Source organism: Cnephaeus nilssonii (genome assembly GCF_951640355.1).
Source record: "Cnephaeus nilssonii genome assembly, chromosome: 6".
Taxonomy (NCBI): Eukaryota; Metazoa; Chordata; class Mammalia; order Chiroptera; family Vespertilionidae; genus Cnephaeus; species Cnephaeus nilssonii.
The window spans coordinates 28,531,434-28,549,524 of NC_137077.1; the positions used below are offsets into that span (position 1 = coordinate 28,531,434).

Here is an 18,091-nt window from a genome sequence, read left to right on the forward strand (position 1 = left end):
GTCTTTGGATGAGGATTTTTTTTTAAAAAAAAGCATTTGGAGAATATTTTGTATATGTGCCTTTTCTTGAAGTAGCCCTACCCCATGTAATATAGTTTGTTACTTGTTTCTGATTGTATGATCATCCGCACTTCTCCTAGCTTTCTTTTCCTGGACTTTAGCTCATATTTTAATGTCAGCTTAGATAAATACTGTATACAGAAAAACTGACTATCATTAAACAAAGCAAATGTAGTACAGAATGATTTTAGCACCATAACACCTATTGTTTTTTTTAAAAGGAAATGAAATGTAATGTAAATGCCACGTTTTAAATAAAACATCACCTTTTTTAAAAGGCAGTTTAGGGAATTCATTTAGTTTTACAGAATACTGCTGTTAGAACTATTATTGCACCATTATGTTTTCATAGAGCTTCTCAATTAACCAGACAACACAGTTTATGTATTATCCCGCTCAGCAAAGAAATAGCTGTTGGCTCTTCTTCAACAGTTGCTTTCTTCACTTTGTGAGACTGTCAAATCACCTGGTCACAGGCTGTAACAGAAAAACCATAGTGTCTACAGAAACTCTTCTCATGATGCAACTCATTTATAATCAGCTGATCATCCTGCAGATCCCCTGAGCCCATCTGGACCCTAGATCTAGAATGCAAAAGACTTAACCTCAATTACAGGGCAAGGAATTCACCTTGACATAATTTCATTATTCTTAACCAAGATTAATTTTTACTTCCAAAATGAATCCAAAGTAGGTAGAAGCCAATCGCTATCCAGAATCATCACATTAGACCTCATCTAAGCCTAGGTGGAAATATTCAGATAGCATCTTAAAACATCACCTCTTTAGTGATTCACCTAAATTAATCCTTGTAATTGAAAATAAGGGGATCACCCTGGCCACTGTTGCTCAGTGGTTAGAGTGTCATCCCACAGACCAAGAGGTCCTGGGTTTGACTCCTGGTCAAGGGCACATACCTGCATTGCAGGTTCAATCCCTGGCCCTCAATCAGGGCAAGTGTGGGAGGCAACTAATCGATGTGTCTCTCACATCAATGTTTCTCTCTCTCTCTCTCTCTCTCTCTCTCTCTCTCTCTCTCTCTCTCTCAAAATCAATGGGGGGAAAAACAACATCTGATGAGTATTAACAACAAAAGAAAACAACCCAAGCATGTTTTTCAAGGTGACCTCTTGAAAAAAAGAGTGGGTGGATTGGTGAAGTAACTGAGCTAAGTTAGACCTTTGGTGGTGTGGCTCTCAGTTCCTGCTCTGGATTTCTGTAACTTCACTTAAATTTACATAGCACCCTCTTACTGTTCCATTCCCTTCCTGCAGAGGAGCAGCAAATGGGGCTCCCCTCCTCTACTGAATTCTGACAAACTAGAGGCCCCAGTTGCATCCCACTGATACCTAGACTGCTCTGCAGAACTCCCACTGCTCTCTCTGCTCCCGCATCCCAAATCTGGTCTGAGAGTAGTCACCATATTCTACACCTTCCAGTCATTATTGTCCTCGGAGGGGCAGCCTGTCTGGGAAGAAAGGTACTGATTTCTGCACAGGCTTCCTTGGTCTCTCACATGTGTCTCTCTATTTGTCATGCAAATTAGACTTTAAAACGGTAAACTTCTCAAGGGCAGTGTTAGGTTTTCTATCTTTTTTGCATTTCCATGATGAGTGAACAGTGTGCCTTTTATAAATTTTTGTTTAGGTGGCTTTAAAATTATTCTCTTTGCACACCTATGTATTTTTTTAATATGTCCTTACACGTGAGTGAAGGTGTCACATATAGTGGAGAAGTAATAGACTTTTATATTTAAAGCTTCCTCTCTTTTCCCTCCAAGTTGTTCTGGAATTGGCTGATATAATTTTGTAACTTTCCTGCCAGACACTAGTACATCAGTGTCCCATAGGATTTCATTTCTTATACTCATATGAAATGAATTACATAACAATTCTCTAGCCTTTCAACCTCACTGTTCTCTTTAAAGGCTAACCAAGAAGAATCAGAGCCTCCATTCAAGGGAAGGCAGGGAGTCCATCTCCTCCCCCAGACTTTATGAAGATACTCAGAAGTTCTCACATGTTTCACAAATGCATGCTGGGTGTTTTGTGTCAACTCCTCTGGGCTGCTGCTTCAGATTTCTCCCAGAATCCACTGAATCCCCCTGGCAAAAAATTTCCTTTTTGATCTCTTTTCTCTCTCAATGCATGTCCTATATCCCCAAACCCTGATTCAGACTCAATTAGAGGAAGCAGAGTCAGGTCATATAATCAAATTCTCTTCAGAGAAACATGTAACACCTCCCCTCGACCCCCTCCAAAGAATTCAACAGACTTGGGGATCTATTTTTGGAGATGATGACTTTATCAGTAAGGATAATAATGAGTACTTAATTTACAGATACTTAACTAAAATAAATATTATTTAGTTAATTCACAAATAACTAACTTGTGAAATATGAGTGCTTCTGAAACAAAGGAGGAGGATACTCTAAAACAAGTTCACCTTCCATTTGCGAAGGAGTTGCAGTTAGGAATGCTTGGTGGTTTAAAACATGTTGTTCTCTCTCTCTCTCTCTCTCTCTCTCTCTCTCTCTCTCTCTCTCTCTCTCTCTTTCTCTCTCTCTCTCTTCTCTCGGAATTTAGAAATATTAGGATCTACAGTCCTAGATCAGTTCACAGGAGTATCACAAACTCTCTTCTTCTTTTTAAAATATATTTTTACTAGAGGCCTGGTGCACAAATTCGTGCATGGGTGGGGTCCAGCCAGCCCACCCCAATTGGGGCTGGCTGGGGGGCGGGGCTGTGGACAGTTGGCTGGCCCTGCCCCCTAGTTGAACTCCTGGCTGAGGGGACAATTTGCATATTAGCCTTTTATTATATAGGATTATTATATAGGATTGATTTCAGAAAGAAAGGGAGAGGGAGAGAGAGATAAAAACATCAATGATAAAAAAAAAAAAATCAATGATGATAGAGGATCCCTGGTCGCCTGCCTCCTGCATGCCCCACACTGGGGATCAAGACGCAACCCAGGCATGTGCCTAACTAGGAATTCAACTATGACCTCCTGGTTCATAGGTTGATGTTCAATCACTGAGCCACTCCAACTGGGTTCTTTTTCTTAAGTATGGCTATTTCTAAAAGATTTTTCCCCCTATTGTATGCAGAAGAGTTTTAAAGACTTTTCTTACATTTAAGCACTATCCTATCACAATGAAACTTACTGGACAATTCGTCAGAGCTTTCATATGTGAATTCTTGGAACACTGAACTATTAGGTTAGTAAGGGACTGACTTACGAATCACTTAAGAATAAATTTCAGAAAAGCACCTATTACTCGGAAGAAGAGAATGGAGTATGTGGCATTTTGTTGGCAAGAGTCACCTTGAAAAAAATCTGTGAGCCTTCGTTTTACAGGAAGCTTGTGCGTATTCACCCATTGAACTTTGTTCTCTTCTGATGGGCGTGGTAGGTTTAGTCAGAAAGAAAAAAGGCTTCAAGAAGTTCTGTACCCTTATTTTGAATTCTGACTATTTCTGCATTACAGAGGTAGTATTCAATTATCTTTTTAAAAAGTTTTTATTGATTAATTTTAGAGGGAGGGAGAGAGAGAGAGAGAGAGAGAGAGAGAGAGAGAGAGAGAGAGAGAAGCTCAGTTCCACTTATTTATGCATTCATTGGTTGATTCTTGCATGTACCCATGTGTCCTGACTGGGGATTAAACCTACAATTTTGGTATATTGGGCCAATGTTCTAATCAACTGAGCTACCCAGCCAGGACCAGTATTCAATTATCATAACTATTTTCTTTGTGTGCTATAAATATTCCTATATTAGGAAACTTAACACTGATTCTGTAAGAGTTTAAAGAGAACCAGGGATGATAGAGGATGATAGATAATGATAGATAGATAGATAGATAGATAGATAGATAGATAGATCATTTATGATTGTGTTCCTTAAAAGATCATCAAATGAAGGCAAAAAGATTTGGATACTGTCTCAACAAGTTAATCATATTTGAAATTCTGTCTAATAGTTTCTGTGCAACCCATAAGTGAACCAATAGTTGACATGCTGAAACTTTTGATAAAACTTGATCACCTAATATATTATAAATTTCAACACTAGTGATAAAAAAGAGATATTTAGTGGAAGAGTTCATTTCTTTTTTTGGCTAAAAAAATTTACACTTTAAAGTATAATTTTAGGAAATGCCATTTGTTTTATATGTATGTACCTAACTCTAGGGCAAGCTTTATTGTTCTGTTTTTACCAAAAAAAAAAAAGTTATTATACAAATGCTATATATGTACATTACCAAGTACTTAAAATCTTAGTTGTAATTATCCCTGAACTTCTGATGAATACTCAGGGACAGCAACGACATGCCTGAACAGGTAAGTCAGCACGTAGCTAAATGACATCTGTGTCCCTAGTATTGCAATCTTCTAAGCTCTAACTATGACTACTTTCTATTGCATAATTCTCAGAGCAGTACTTTTTTTAAATGTTGCACAAACATGATAAGGACACGAAAGACTTAGTTTTTTTTTTCCTCTGGCCACTGAACTTTCATGAGAATGTTATGAGAACCTTATTTCTTACCACATCAACCCCCACTCTTGACTGCATTGCCCAATAGAGACCAGATTTTCCAAATATGTTCTAGCTGGGTTTGCAACAATCACAAGTCAGTCAGAATCCTGTGCATATGGCAGGGTTTATCTTAGTAATATTTTGAACTGAATATAAACAAACATATTTTAAATTACAATATCCAGAGTTTGGTTTTATTTGCATGTGCCACACTGTCCTTTTAAGTAATTTACCTTTATTATCCCCAAGTCATTCTTTAAGAAAAAAGTTTGTAGGGGAAAAAAGGAAATTTTTAATTACCCACTATGGGACATTTTTTTTTTCTTTTCTTCTTCAAATGGGACAAAAGTGGTTCTTAGATGTAATTTTATATAATCTCAGTGGCATGTTGAAGTATGGGAGGCAAAGATTGTTATGCTATTACTAACTGAATTGTATAAATAAGCAAACATAAAGATAGAGATATGTTACTGTACCATTATTCTAACGTTTTGTCTTCATTTTTAATACTTGAAGAATCTCTGAAGAATGCCAAAATGTTCCCTGTATTATAATGTAAGATTGGTGTTGGTGTTGTTATTTTAAGGTTGTATCTATTTCTTTAATAGAGAAATCTTGTTTTGATAAATTAATTTATAATTATAATCCAAAACTCAATTTAGTAAAATTTGACAGAAGAAGTTTTGATGGCATCCAAAAGGAAAGATTTGATTGATATATAAATGTGATTACTGATGAATAGAAGCAAAAAAATATTACATTCATTTTAGCAAGACAAGACAATTGAGCTATGGTATAATAACCATTGCAAATGTGATTCAAGCATGGCAGATATTTTATTTCAGTCTACCTCCCCTACCCCTGCCTTCTCCACCTCCCATTGTCAGGTTAATTTCCAGGTTTTTCCCCAAAAATTATTTCTCAGGGCTACATGTCTCCTGCTTTGAGACAGGAAGCTGTGGCTCCCATACTCTTCAGTCTATTCTCTGGGGTGGCCAGACCTCAGCTAAGGGCAAATCATTCTCAGAATCATTGCTCTGTTCCCATGACCTGGACCTGATTAAATAAATTACAGTGGCAAGCCCAGAAGTATTCCTCTAACCAGTTAGGCAGAAACTTGGGGCCTAAGCAAGAAACAAGTCACAAAGCAAAGCTACAAAGTGGAGATAATTTTTTCAAGCATATGAACAGAAAACTAGCACTATAAACAAGGCACAGAATTCTGTTAAGACGGAACGGTAATGCTGAACAGCAGCATGAAACAAATAGAACATCATGAAATGCTGAGCAATTCTAGACTCTACAGTAAGTTTATGAACAAACCTGATATATTAACTAGTTGGAATGTTTCAAGTAAAGAATCTATGAGTCTAACAAAAGATATGGAATAATAACTGGCATTTAAATTGCATATTAAAAACTGCCCCTCGGCGCAACTCTATCCGGCCTGTGTTTTATTTTCATAACTCATTTTCTGTGTCTCTAGGTCAAATTGGCCATAGTCCATCTTGTTTTAAAAGTTCATCACCCCAGATCAACCCACTGGTTAAAATAAGCAATCTTTCCACAACTCGTAAGCATAAAACTTGCCTGGAAAGAGCCTGCTTGTCTTTCCTTTGTAAATGTTAATCATTTCCAAGTTAGCAGCAGACTTGAAATCTCATTCACTTTGGTTAGATATTATTTCAACTGGCTTTAAATTTTTAAATAAAAAAAAAACTAGTAAAATTGTTAATACAGCCGAAACCGGTTTGGCTCAGTGGATAGAGCGTCGGCCTGCGGACTCAAGGGTCCCAGGTTCGATTCCGGTCAAGGGCATGTACCTTGGTTGCAGGCACATCCCCAGTAGGGGGTGTACAAGAGGCAGCTGATCGATGTTTCTCTCTCATCGATGTTTCTAACTCTCTATCCCTCTCTCTACCTCTCTGTAAAAAATCAATAAAATATATTTTAAAAAAAAATTGTTAATACAAAAGAGAATATGGACATTGCTTTCTTTATCAATATTCGAAATGAATATTTACAAGTGTTCCCAAATAAGGCAAGTCACAAGTGTTTGATTTAATATTATTATTCTGTTCCACAACGACTTTATATTGAAAGGTTGCATCCATAGAAAATTTCAAGGTCAAATTCTTTGTCATATCATTTTTATGTAGTTAAATCAATTAATTAACAAAAAGCTATTTCTCTTTCTTCTTGAGACTATAACTCAGCCAAGCTACAATTTATCAATTTAATAGTCATTTATTGGGCATTTATATATACCAGGCCCCAGTTAGGACCTAAAAATCATCATAGATAAGACTAACATGTTCCAAAATCATTACAAGAAAAGGGGAGCTTTCAGCAACAGAAAAAACCTTTATTTCCCCACAATTTTGTGAGAAGAAGTTCTTTCTCATTTTCACTAACTGATGGGGCTGAAGATCATGGAGAAAAATGAAATGAGAAAAGAGTGGGTACCAATATTAAAGACTATGTGAGGCCAGGGATGCACTAATAGCTAGGACCTTCCTTCTCTCTGGAAATTCCAACAACATGAGGATAAGGGATGAGAGAGTGGCACAGCAAACAGGGAAAGACTCAAAGATTCCTACCTTTAACAATGTGGTAACCATAAGTGCTTCATTACTCATTTTTTTGTTTTGTTATGGCTCATATTTCCCCCAAGCGTAATGTGCTTTCTGTTCATTTTAAATTATACTAGAGGCCCAGTGCACGAATTTGTGCACAGGTGGGGGCCAGTCGGCCTGGCCCTGATCAGGGTAGATAGGGCCAGGCCTGTTGGGAGGAGGAGACAGCAGGAGGTTGGCCGGTTGGCCCACCCTGATCGGGGCCCAGTCAGGGCTGGGATGGCAGCGGGGAGGGCCCACAGGCGATTGGCCAGCGGACCCTGCCCCCTATTGGGGTAAGGGGGACGATCGGGAGTGGGGCCAGCCAGGGAGAGGCGCTGCAGGGGGTTGGCCAGCCACCTCGCCCTTGATCAGGGTGGAAGAGGCCAATTGGCAGTGGGACCAACCAAGGGGAGGGGCCGCAGGAGGTTGGCTAGCTAGCCCCACCCCCTATCAGGCCGGTTCACTGGCCACAGTGGGCGTCATAGCGACCAGTCACTGGCTTTTTATATATATAGACTAGAGGCCTGATGCATGAAGATTCGTGCAAGAATGGGCCTTCCTTCCCCTGGCTGCCAGCACCGCTTTTGCTCCGGCCTGGAGACACCTTTCTGCCTTCCCACGCTGCCCAAGAGGCCCAGAGCAGCTGGGCGGAGCGGAACGCCTGCATCATCACCATGGCAACAATGCAAGCGCCCTGCCCCACCCCCAGCCACTTGGCGCCTGTGTATGCAAATTAACCCACCATCTTTGTTGGGTTAATTTGCATACTCACTCCTGATTGGTTGGTGGGCATCGTGAGGTGCTGTCAATTTGCATCTTACTCTTTTATTAGTGTAGATATTAAAAACTAATAATAAGCTATAAGAATAGTTTTGCCCTTAAAGACGATAAAGTAATATTTATTTCAAACGAATTATCTTCCTTTGAATAATTCTATCTTTATAGCTTGTACCTCTATCTCAAAATAGCCATCAATATAGCAAATGACATTTTTGTTGTTGTTGTTAATACTCAGCTGATTTTTCCATTGATTTTTAGAGAGAATGGAAGGGAGAGAGGAAGGGAAAGAGAGAGAGAGAAACATCAATCTGAGAGAAACACATTGATTGATTATTTCCCACAGCGTCAGGAATCAAACTTGCAATCCAGGTACATGCCCTTGACCAGAATTAAACCCACAACTCTGGTGTGTGGCCACTGCTCTGACTACTCAGCCACACTTGCCAGGGCATATTTTTTCTCAGATAGTAACATAATTTATGAGACAACAAGAGAAATTTTATATTTGTGAAGTATTTTATAGTTTAAAAACACTTTCACATACATTTTCTCATTTGATTAACAGCCCTGGCAGGTGACCTGGCATATTTATCTATCCCTGCTTTAAAGAAGCTGAGACATAGAGAGTATGAACCTTGCCTAAGGCATCACAATAAATAATAAAGAGAGCTAGGATATAAACCCAGACCATGCGTCTTTTAGCCCAGGTCAGGTTCAATTTCCTCCCCTCCATGCTCTGTTTCTCATAACATAATGACCCTGAGTGGATTGATAGTAGTATGACTTTTAGCCATCCGTGCTATAGATGTTGATAATACAGATGATTTTATCCCCTATTTAGTTAGCATCATGTATCTGATAGATAATAAATAAAAAGTCATCAGCTACTACTGTGCATAAAGCAACCTGAAAACAGGATTAAATCATGTAAAGAGTATTATGAGTGGCCCAACGTGCAGCAAGAAAACACAAGGGCAATGGTCCATTAAAAGAGGTTTTTAAAAATGTTTAATAGAAGAAAAGCATTTAATCTGAAATTTTAAACTTTTTAAAATGTGTTTTTATTGATTTCAGAAAGAGGAAGGGAGAGGGAGAGAGAGAGAAATATCAATGATGAGAGAGAATCTTTGATCAGCTGCCTTCTGCATGCCCCATACTGGGGATCTAGCCTACAACCTGGGCATGTGCCTTAACTGGGAATCAAACCATGACCTCCTGGTTTATAGGTCAATGCTCAACCACTGAGCCACACTGGCCAGGAAGTAATTTATGTACTTTTAAAAGATATCCATTTGGTAAAATGTGCCCAAGAGGAAATATTTGCTGAGCTTTTTAGTCATTGAGCTTTTTAGTGATTTCCTGTCTACACTATGTCAAATCAACAAAAGTCTCCATTTGATCCCTTATTATATTACTAGAGGCCCGGTGCATGAATTCATGCACCAGTGGGGTTCCTTGGCCTGGCCTGCGAGATCGGGCCAAAACCGGCTCTCCAATATCTCCTGAGGGGTCCCAGATTGCAAGAGGGTGCAGGCCAGGCCAAGACACCCCACCAGTGCACTATCGGGGCCGGGGAGGGACACGGGAGGTTGGCCAGCCGGGGAGGGACTGCAGGTGGGTTCCAGGGCATGTCCAGCCCGTCTCACTCAGTTCTGATCCGCCAGACCCCAGCCACAAGCTAACCTACCAGTCAGAGCATCTGCCCCTGGTGGTCAGTGCACATCATAGCGACTGGTTGACCAGTCGACTGTCTGCACCCTGGTAGTCAGTGCATGTCATAGTGAGTGGTTGAGCAGCCTTAGCATATCATTAGCATATTAGGCTTTGATTGATTGAATGGACAACCAGACGACCAGACACTTAGCATATTAGGCTTTTATTACATAGGATCCTCTAAAAGCAACATGGTTACCAACTCATAAGACCAATTCTGGAAAATTGCTCTGGTCTCTTTTCACATTTTCAGATACTCAAATAAATAGAGAAATAGAATGATTTTTGAAAGGTTTCTTTTTTAACTCAATTCACCAGCATGTATGAAGTACCAGATGCCAGACACTGGGGAATACATGACCAATAAAACACTTGGTATACAAACTCAACAAACTTGTAAGAGCAACTTTTATATGTATAACAAGATATACTTGTAACCTACATTTATATTTATTAGGTAACATTTGGGCCTGACTCATCAACACTTACCCCTCTGCTGACAATGCTTCCCACCCATAGAGATGGGCCTTATGAGGGCCTTACTCACTAGGGCTGGCCACTGGCCCAAGCTAAACTAATTAGATTCTCCCCCCTGAATTTTGAATTAGGACACAGAAACTCCTGTAAATTAGCTCTGGTCATGAATCAGGTAGACCCAGGAAATGAGGACACTGAGTTGGCAGGCATGATTTTGGGGTTACCAAGTAAAATACAGGCTCCTATATTTTTATTTGCTCAATCTGACAACCTTACATGATGTGCCTTGTAAAAGGGGAGTGAAGAAAGCTGTTCTGTAAAGAGAATAAAAGCATAGAGATAAGGAGAATTAAAGAGTGTGGCAAATGTGCAACGGGGGAGGGAGTAAAATTGAGAAAAAGGAAAAATGTACCAAAAGTTGCCTTAGTCACCTATAACTTTTCAGTCCTCAGTCCCTTGGGAGATTTGGCCCTATTTCTTGCTCCATGTTCTGTAGATGTCTTTCTTTTCTTTAGATAGCTTAGAGGAAATCTTGTTTTTTTTATATCAAACATGTCCTAAGGCATGTATAATATTGTCACACTTTGAGGAAAAGTTTTTATTTTACAAACTTTAAAGAATTCACAGGGCCATGAGATATGTGAGTAGAAAACTTTATTTATCAAGAGCATGAAAGTTTGTCTCTCTATAATAAATATACCATGAAATGTCTGGATCAATATTTATAAAAAATTCTATATTTGGAAACCTGGGATTCAGAATAGGTCTCCTTGGGTTCCTTAGAAGTATCAATTAAAGAGTAAACTCATTTAATGAACTTCCTCCAGATGTTATTCTAAAATGTTGATCCAAAATAAAAACCGTGAGGTGGCTAAATCATGAAGTCTTTAGGTGCTATCAGTTTCTATAATCCCTCCTTATCCCTTCTCTTCCCTTTCTTTGCCTCTTTCCTTCTTCCTTTCCTTTTCCATAACCTCCCTCCTCCATTCTCTAACTTCCCTATATTCCTTCTGAGGAAAAAGGCTATAAAAAAAAAAATACTAACACCTCAGCGTAAATTAGTTGAAAGTGTTATTCACACTTGGAGTATTTGCATTGTAAAGAAAGACCTTAAGAAAGGAGCCAATGGAACATTTCTGAGGTTGCTGTGAGCAACAACTGTCCATAATGTGAAGTTTATATTAAACTAGAGGCCCAGTGCACTAATTTGTGCATGGGTGGGGTCCCATGGCCTGGCTGGCGGTCAGGGCCGATCGGAGCTGTCTCACCCAGTCCTGATCAGGGCTGATTGGGGCCGGCCGGCCGGGGGGAGGGACCGTGGGAGGTTGGCCGGCCACAGGAGGCTGGCTATGGGAGCGCACTGACCACCAGGGGGCAGCTCCTGCATTGAGTGTCTTCCCCCTGGTGGTCAGTGCCCATCATAGCTACTAGCAGGTCATCCAGTCATCCAGTCGTCTGGTCGTAACAGTTGCGTAGGCTTCTATATATATAGACAATATTAGTTAGTGGATTGGGGATAGATCATCATGCTGAATGTTCAAGCAAAACAAATTGGAATGGTGCAGTCTACCCAAGCTGAGATTGGGTCTAGTGCTGGAAAGAAACAACTTTTCGTGGGGTGGATCTGGGAAAAGAAATCTATAAAATGTAAACTAGGGACAATTGTTAACTGTGCAACAGCCCAGTTTCCAAAAGAAAACAAAAACCACACAAAAAACAGAGCTGACCATGGGCCTAATGGAAGGGCAAAAAATGATCTAAAATATGTACTTGTTAGTATATTTCTAGGGTCAGAGGCCAAGAATCTTAAAGCCTCTGCATAGAACTGAACAGAACACAGTTGGATGGACCTCTTAATTTTATCTACTTCTACAAGCTATCAAATTGTTTCCTTTATCCAAAAACATCTGCCTCCTGCCTGAAACTCTACTAATTGAATGTTTTATCTACTACTAAGCAATCTCTTTTTAGAATTTTAGGGCAGATTATCAGTCATCCATATCTTAATATGGCCTATGAAAGGACCAATTAGTTCCTAGATGTAGATGTATTTTTTAATGTAGAAGTATTCTTATGGCTTGGGAGAAGGAAGAATTTATTTTAGAATAGGGGTAATTGGAAGGGCAGGCAGGCCCAGTCATGACCAGAAGGCAGCATTGATGATGCTTGGTACTGGAAATGCTGGAATCATAAGAATTGAAACACAAGCACAAAAAGAGCCTTTAAAGTCAAAGTTTTTGACTAGAGGATCGCAAGAATCAAGTCAAAGATTTGAAATACAGAGAAGCAAAAAACACCCAACCGGATAAGAAAAAAGAAAAAAGAATCCAAAAATATGAAGATAGTGTAAGGAGCCTCTGGGACAACCTCAAGCGTACCAACATCCGAATTATGGGGGTGCCAGAAGAAAAGAGAGAGCAAGATACTGAAAACCTATTTGAAGAAATAATGACAGAAAACTTCCCCCACCTGGTGAAAGAAATAGACTTACAAGTCCAGGAAGCGCAGAGAACCCCAAACAAAAGGAATCCAAAGAGGACCACACCAAGACACATCATAATTAAAATGCCAAGGGCAAAAGACAAAGAGAGAATATTAAAAGCAGCAAGAGAAAAACAGTTAGTTACCTACAAGGGAGCACCCATATGATTGTCAGCTGATTTCTCAACAGAATCTATGCAGGCCAGTCAGGAGTGGCAAGAAATATTCAAAGTGATGAATAGCAAGAACTTACAACCAAGATTACTCTACCCAGCAAAGCTATCATTTAGAATTGAAGGTCAGATAAAGAGCTTCACAGATAAGAAAAAGCTAAAGGAGTTCATCACCGCCAAACCAGTATTATATGAAATGCTGAAAGATATTCTTTAAGAAGAGGAAGAAGAAGAAAAAGGTAAAGATAAAAATTATGAACAACAAATACATGTCTATCAACAAGTGAATCTAAAAATCAAGTGAATTAAAAATCTGATGAAGAGAATAAACTGGTGAATATAATAGAATCAGGGGCATAGAAAGGGAGTGGACTGACAATTCTCCGGGGGGAAAGGGGTGTGGGGGGTGTGGGAAGAGACTGGACAAAAATCGTACACCTATAGATGGGGACAGTGGCGGGGGAGGGGGGGAGTAAGGGCAGAGGGTGGGGTGGGAACCGGGTGGAGGGGAGCTATGGGAGGGTAAAAGAGGAACAATTGTAATAATCTGAACAATAAAGATTTATTTTTAAAAATAATAATAAAATAAAGTCAAAGTTTTTTTGGTTTAAATTTTAATCGACAGTCAATCTGTCCACAAAACTACTCCTAGAAACCAGATGGAAAGAACAATATAGAGTACCTTCATGCAGTCTGCACCCTTTCCCAAGGTGGGTGTGTTATCAGTGGGGTGTTGCTAAATGCTTTAGGAATCATTGTGGGTTGAAAATAATTCAAAAACTAATAGTGAACAAAAATTTTCAGAATATTTATAGAATAAGAAAGTATATTCTAAGCTATAGAACATAGATTTATCTTCTTATTGTTTTAGTAGTTTACATTTGTAAGGAAAAGTAATTTTACCACCACCTTTATCATTGCACAGTGTATTAAACAACCTTTATATACCAAACACTAAAAGATAAAGATCCATTTGTCTTGGAAATCTGGGGCATAGAGCAGGTACTAGGAATCAACTAGGAATCAAAAAAAGTTTTATTATAAATTTTTCCCTGGACGTAAGTACTATTAACATTTTCAGCCCTGACCGGTTTGGCTCAGTGGATAGAACGTTGGCCTGCAGACTGAAGGGTCCCAGGTTTGATTTCGGTCAGAGGCATGTACCTTGGTTGCAGGCACATCCCCAGTAGGGGGTGTGCAGGAGGCAGCTGATTGATGTTTCTCTCATCGATGTTTCTAACTCTCTATCCCTCTCCTTTCCTCTCTGTAAAAAAATCAATAAAATATATTTTTTAAAAACATTTTTATATAATCCTTTAAACAATTTTCTCTGCATATTTTTTCTTTTTTAAGGACTGCCAAAACTAATTTTATTTTTGCACTCTTTATTAATAAAAAAAAACAACTAATAATGATTTTTCTCTTCTTTTCCTCCTGAGATCCTTAAATCCAACTTCAATGACAATGTATTTCAGGAAATACCGAGTTCAAGTATATTGCCATAAAGAATAACTTGTAATAACTTCCTACATATCTTTCTTTAATCTGTTTTGTAAACTATAGTCAACTCTTGGATCACCTTAAGAAACCTATTTTTAGAAAGGTTTCTGCCTTCAATAAAAATGAATAATTTGAAAATCCATGCCGATGTGACATTTGGCCAGAGTAGCCAGAAACCGCCTTTTGCTGCAGGAAGAAGGTTAATATCACATGAGGTGCTGTGACCCAGGAGCAGAATCAAGATTCAGTGGCCACTGAATATGGTATCCTGAAAATGGAAGGCATTATTGACAAAAGCAGACATTCTGAGACCTGCACTTATTTGCCTGCTAAGACACTTAAAAGGGAGCCTCGAGAACATACAACAGAATTAGACAAAGAGCTAGATGAATACATGTGATGTGGCAAGAAAACAGGCTCAAAGGAGGAGGAAAAGGTCATCTCAAACAAAAATGACCTGTCAAAGACAGACTAGGAGACACATTAGAAATGAACCATATAGAGGCCGGTATGAGATCACGGAGAACGATTCTCAGGAATAAGGTGCTAATGAAATTACTTACAGGTTGTAGGAACCAAAGAAAGATCTAGTAGCCCAAGTAGTGAGTATACTTGGGAACAAAAAGGCAATTGAACTTCTGATGAAAACTACTGACATTGAATAAAATGGTGGCCTTTTTATAATGAGTGGCAGTGGGAGAAGAACAGTGGGTGAATTTTTCCTGGATCTCCGGAAAAACACTCCTAGTATCAGTGAGGAACAATTTAAGGACATTTTCTACATTGAGAAGCAAAAGGAATTTGAAAATAAAAAAGCTGTTAGGAAGAAGAGAACACAAGTGTTGGGGGAAAAGATGAAACAGGCTGTTAAAAGTCTAAATTTTCAAGAGGATGATGATATATCACAAGAAACGTTTGCAAGCAACACAAATGAGGCCCTGGCCTCTCTTGATGAATCACAGGAAGGACACGGAGAAACCAAGTTGGTTGCCGAGGAAGCCATTGAGGTTGATCATTTTCATGAATTGCATGTGTTTTCTTTATAAAATTCGGATTTTAAAATGACACCAGACTTCATATTATGCTTTTCAGCTTTATCCTATATAATAAAAGGCTAATATGCAAATCAACTGAACAGCGGAATGACCGGGTTGCTATGATGCACACTGACCACCCGGGGGCAGGTGCTCAATGCAGTAGCTGCCCCCTGGTGATCAGTGCGCTCCCACAGGGGGAACGCCGCTCAGCCAGAAGCCAGGCTCACAGCTGGAGAGCGCAGCGGCGGTAGCTCTAAGGACCCCTCGGTGGACATCCCCTAGGGGTCCCAGACTGCGAGAGGGTGCAGGCCATGGGGAGGAACCACCCCTCCCCCCCAGTGCATGAACGTCATGCCTGTGCACGAACGTCAGGCCTCTAGTTGAGGTATAATTGAGAAATAAAATTGAAAGATATTTGAAGTGTACAATGTGATGATTTGATATATGTACAGATATCAGATATCAAAAGATAGGAAGTTAATTAACACATCTATCACCTCACATATTAAACACTCCCCTTTTTTTGGTGAAAACATTTAAGTTCTACATAGCAAATTTCTATTACACAATACACTGTTATCAACTACAGTTACTACGTTATACATTAGATCCTTGGAATTTATTCATCTTATAGCTAAAAGTATATACCTTTTATTAACCATTGGCAACAACTTTTCTACTCTGTGTCAATGAGTGCAACTGTTCTCCATATTATTTTGCATGTCTTTCTGGTGTCTTTAATTTTATATTAGTTTTTGAAAGTTACCTTTTCATTTTTAAAAATGTAGTAATTATTTAAAAAATTTTACCCATACAGTTACAAATATAAAATAAGTCACCGAGCGAGGTTCTGAATGAGCCCCTTGTCCTAGGTAGACCAGCCTCTATGACAGCACTCTGGGGGAAGAGCTCCTAATCTTTCTATCAAGGCATTCAAAACAGAGTTCCTGATGAATGGTGACACTAAATAACAAGTACAGTGGCCAAAAGTCAACGATTCATTTGGATGCATGTTTCAAAGAGTGTCTATTCAATAACACACCCACGCCTTTACCATGCACAGTTACACCTACATATCCATAGTGAAGTCACAGAATATCAGTGTTCTGGTTTCAAATAGGCTTCTCTTTGTTATAATTTAGCTAAGATCCACTTTTTCATGACTAAAATAAATCTATCTCTAAATTCAGTACGTTTATATTAGTTATACAGGATATACTGGAGTCAATTTTGTCATTTGGAAGATTAGGTTATATAACCTGTAAAAATCCTTTCAACTAACTATAAGGGGAATATTTCAAGCTTACGATGAACATTTAGTTTAGTCTATCAGAAACTTTGATATATGAAAATTGATCATTAATATTTTTCTGTAGTAAAACAGAATTGCTGCTCTTCTCTAGGCATTTAAGAAAACATAAATGGTGATGGAAGGAGACTTGATTTGGGGCGGTGAACGCACAATACATCAATATAGAGATGATGTATTATAGAATCATTCACCTGAAACATATAATTTTATTAGCCAATGTCACCCCAATAAATTGTTTTTAAAAAGAAAAAAATATAGATTTCCATAGTTTAATATATGTGGAACTTAAAATTTTGTTATAAGAATTATATGTGCTCAATAAAGAAATATTGGGAAATATAGCCAAATACAAAGAGAAAAACTAATTACAAAATGTTAATCACTGTTAACATTTGGGTATATGTCCTTCCAAAATATTTGTTACAAACAGATATTTTCATCTTTTTAACACATTTTTAATGATTTTCAGAGAGAGGAAGGGAGATAGGGAGAAAGATAGAAACATCAATGATGAGGAAGAATCTTTGTTTGGCTGCCTCCTGCATGCCCCTCACTGGGGATCAAGCCTGCAACTCAGGCATGTGGCCTGACTGGAAATCAAACTGTGAATTCCTGGCTCATGGCTGACACTCAACCACTGAGCAACACTGGCTGGGATACAAACAGATATTTTCTAACAACAAAAATTTATTTTTAAATCATGCTATACTACTTAAACCTTGCTTTTTTACTAATTATATATTATAAACAAAATTTTAATGGTCATTTGTTAACATAGGCATACCAAAATGTGCCTAACAACACCCCAAATTCTTGGGCATTTATGAGGGAAAAAAATCACTATGATGAACAGCTCTATATGTATAATTTTGCTCACATTTCACATTACTGACTTAGATAAATTCCAAAAAGTGTTATTTCTGGGCCAAACGGGTGCCAAAAAGAAGAGAGAGAGGAAGGGACACAGGGAGAGGAGGAAAGAAGGAAAAAAAAAAAAAAAGGAAGGAAGGAATAGAGAGAGGAAGGGAGGAAGAGAGAGCCATTTTAAGGCATTTGTCTTGTATGGCCAAGTTGCCCTCCAAATTTGTTTGCTGAGTTCTTAATATAGTTCCTGTCACATAGTCTGTGTTCAAGAAATATTTATTAAATAATGAATGAGTAAATCTATGTTATTTTAAGCTAAACAGGAAGCAAATATAAAGAAATAATAGCATGCAGAAGAAAGAAAAACTAAACAAAGAATCAGAATGTTAGATCCACTCCTAACCAGTTTTCTCACCTTCGGCAAATAATTTAACCTGTCTGACCTTGTCTCAGGAGTGGCTTTATGGGCACACAGGCTGTGTAGTCACAAAGGACCCTGCTCTCAGAGGCATCCTGTGATTGTTGGAATGCTCT

General features: G+C 38.7%; 1 pseudogene across 1 annotated transcript; it reads left to right on the plus strand.

The window, feature by feature from the left end:
• Positions 1 to 5,843: 5,843 nt before the first annotated feature.
• On the plus strand, positions 5,844 to 15,390 carry LOC307102081 (phosphorylated adapter RNA export protein-like; annotated as a pseudogene). The gene is made up of 2 exons: positions 5,844 to 5,907; positions 14,560 to 15,390. The product of its transcript is annotated as a phosphorylated adapter RNA export protein-like (transcript).
• Positions 15,391 to 18,091: the final 2,701 nt, after the last annotated feature.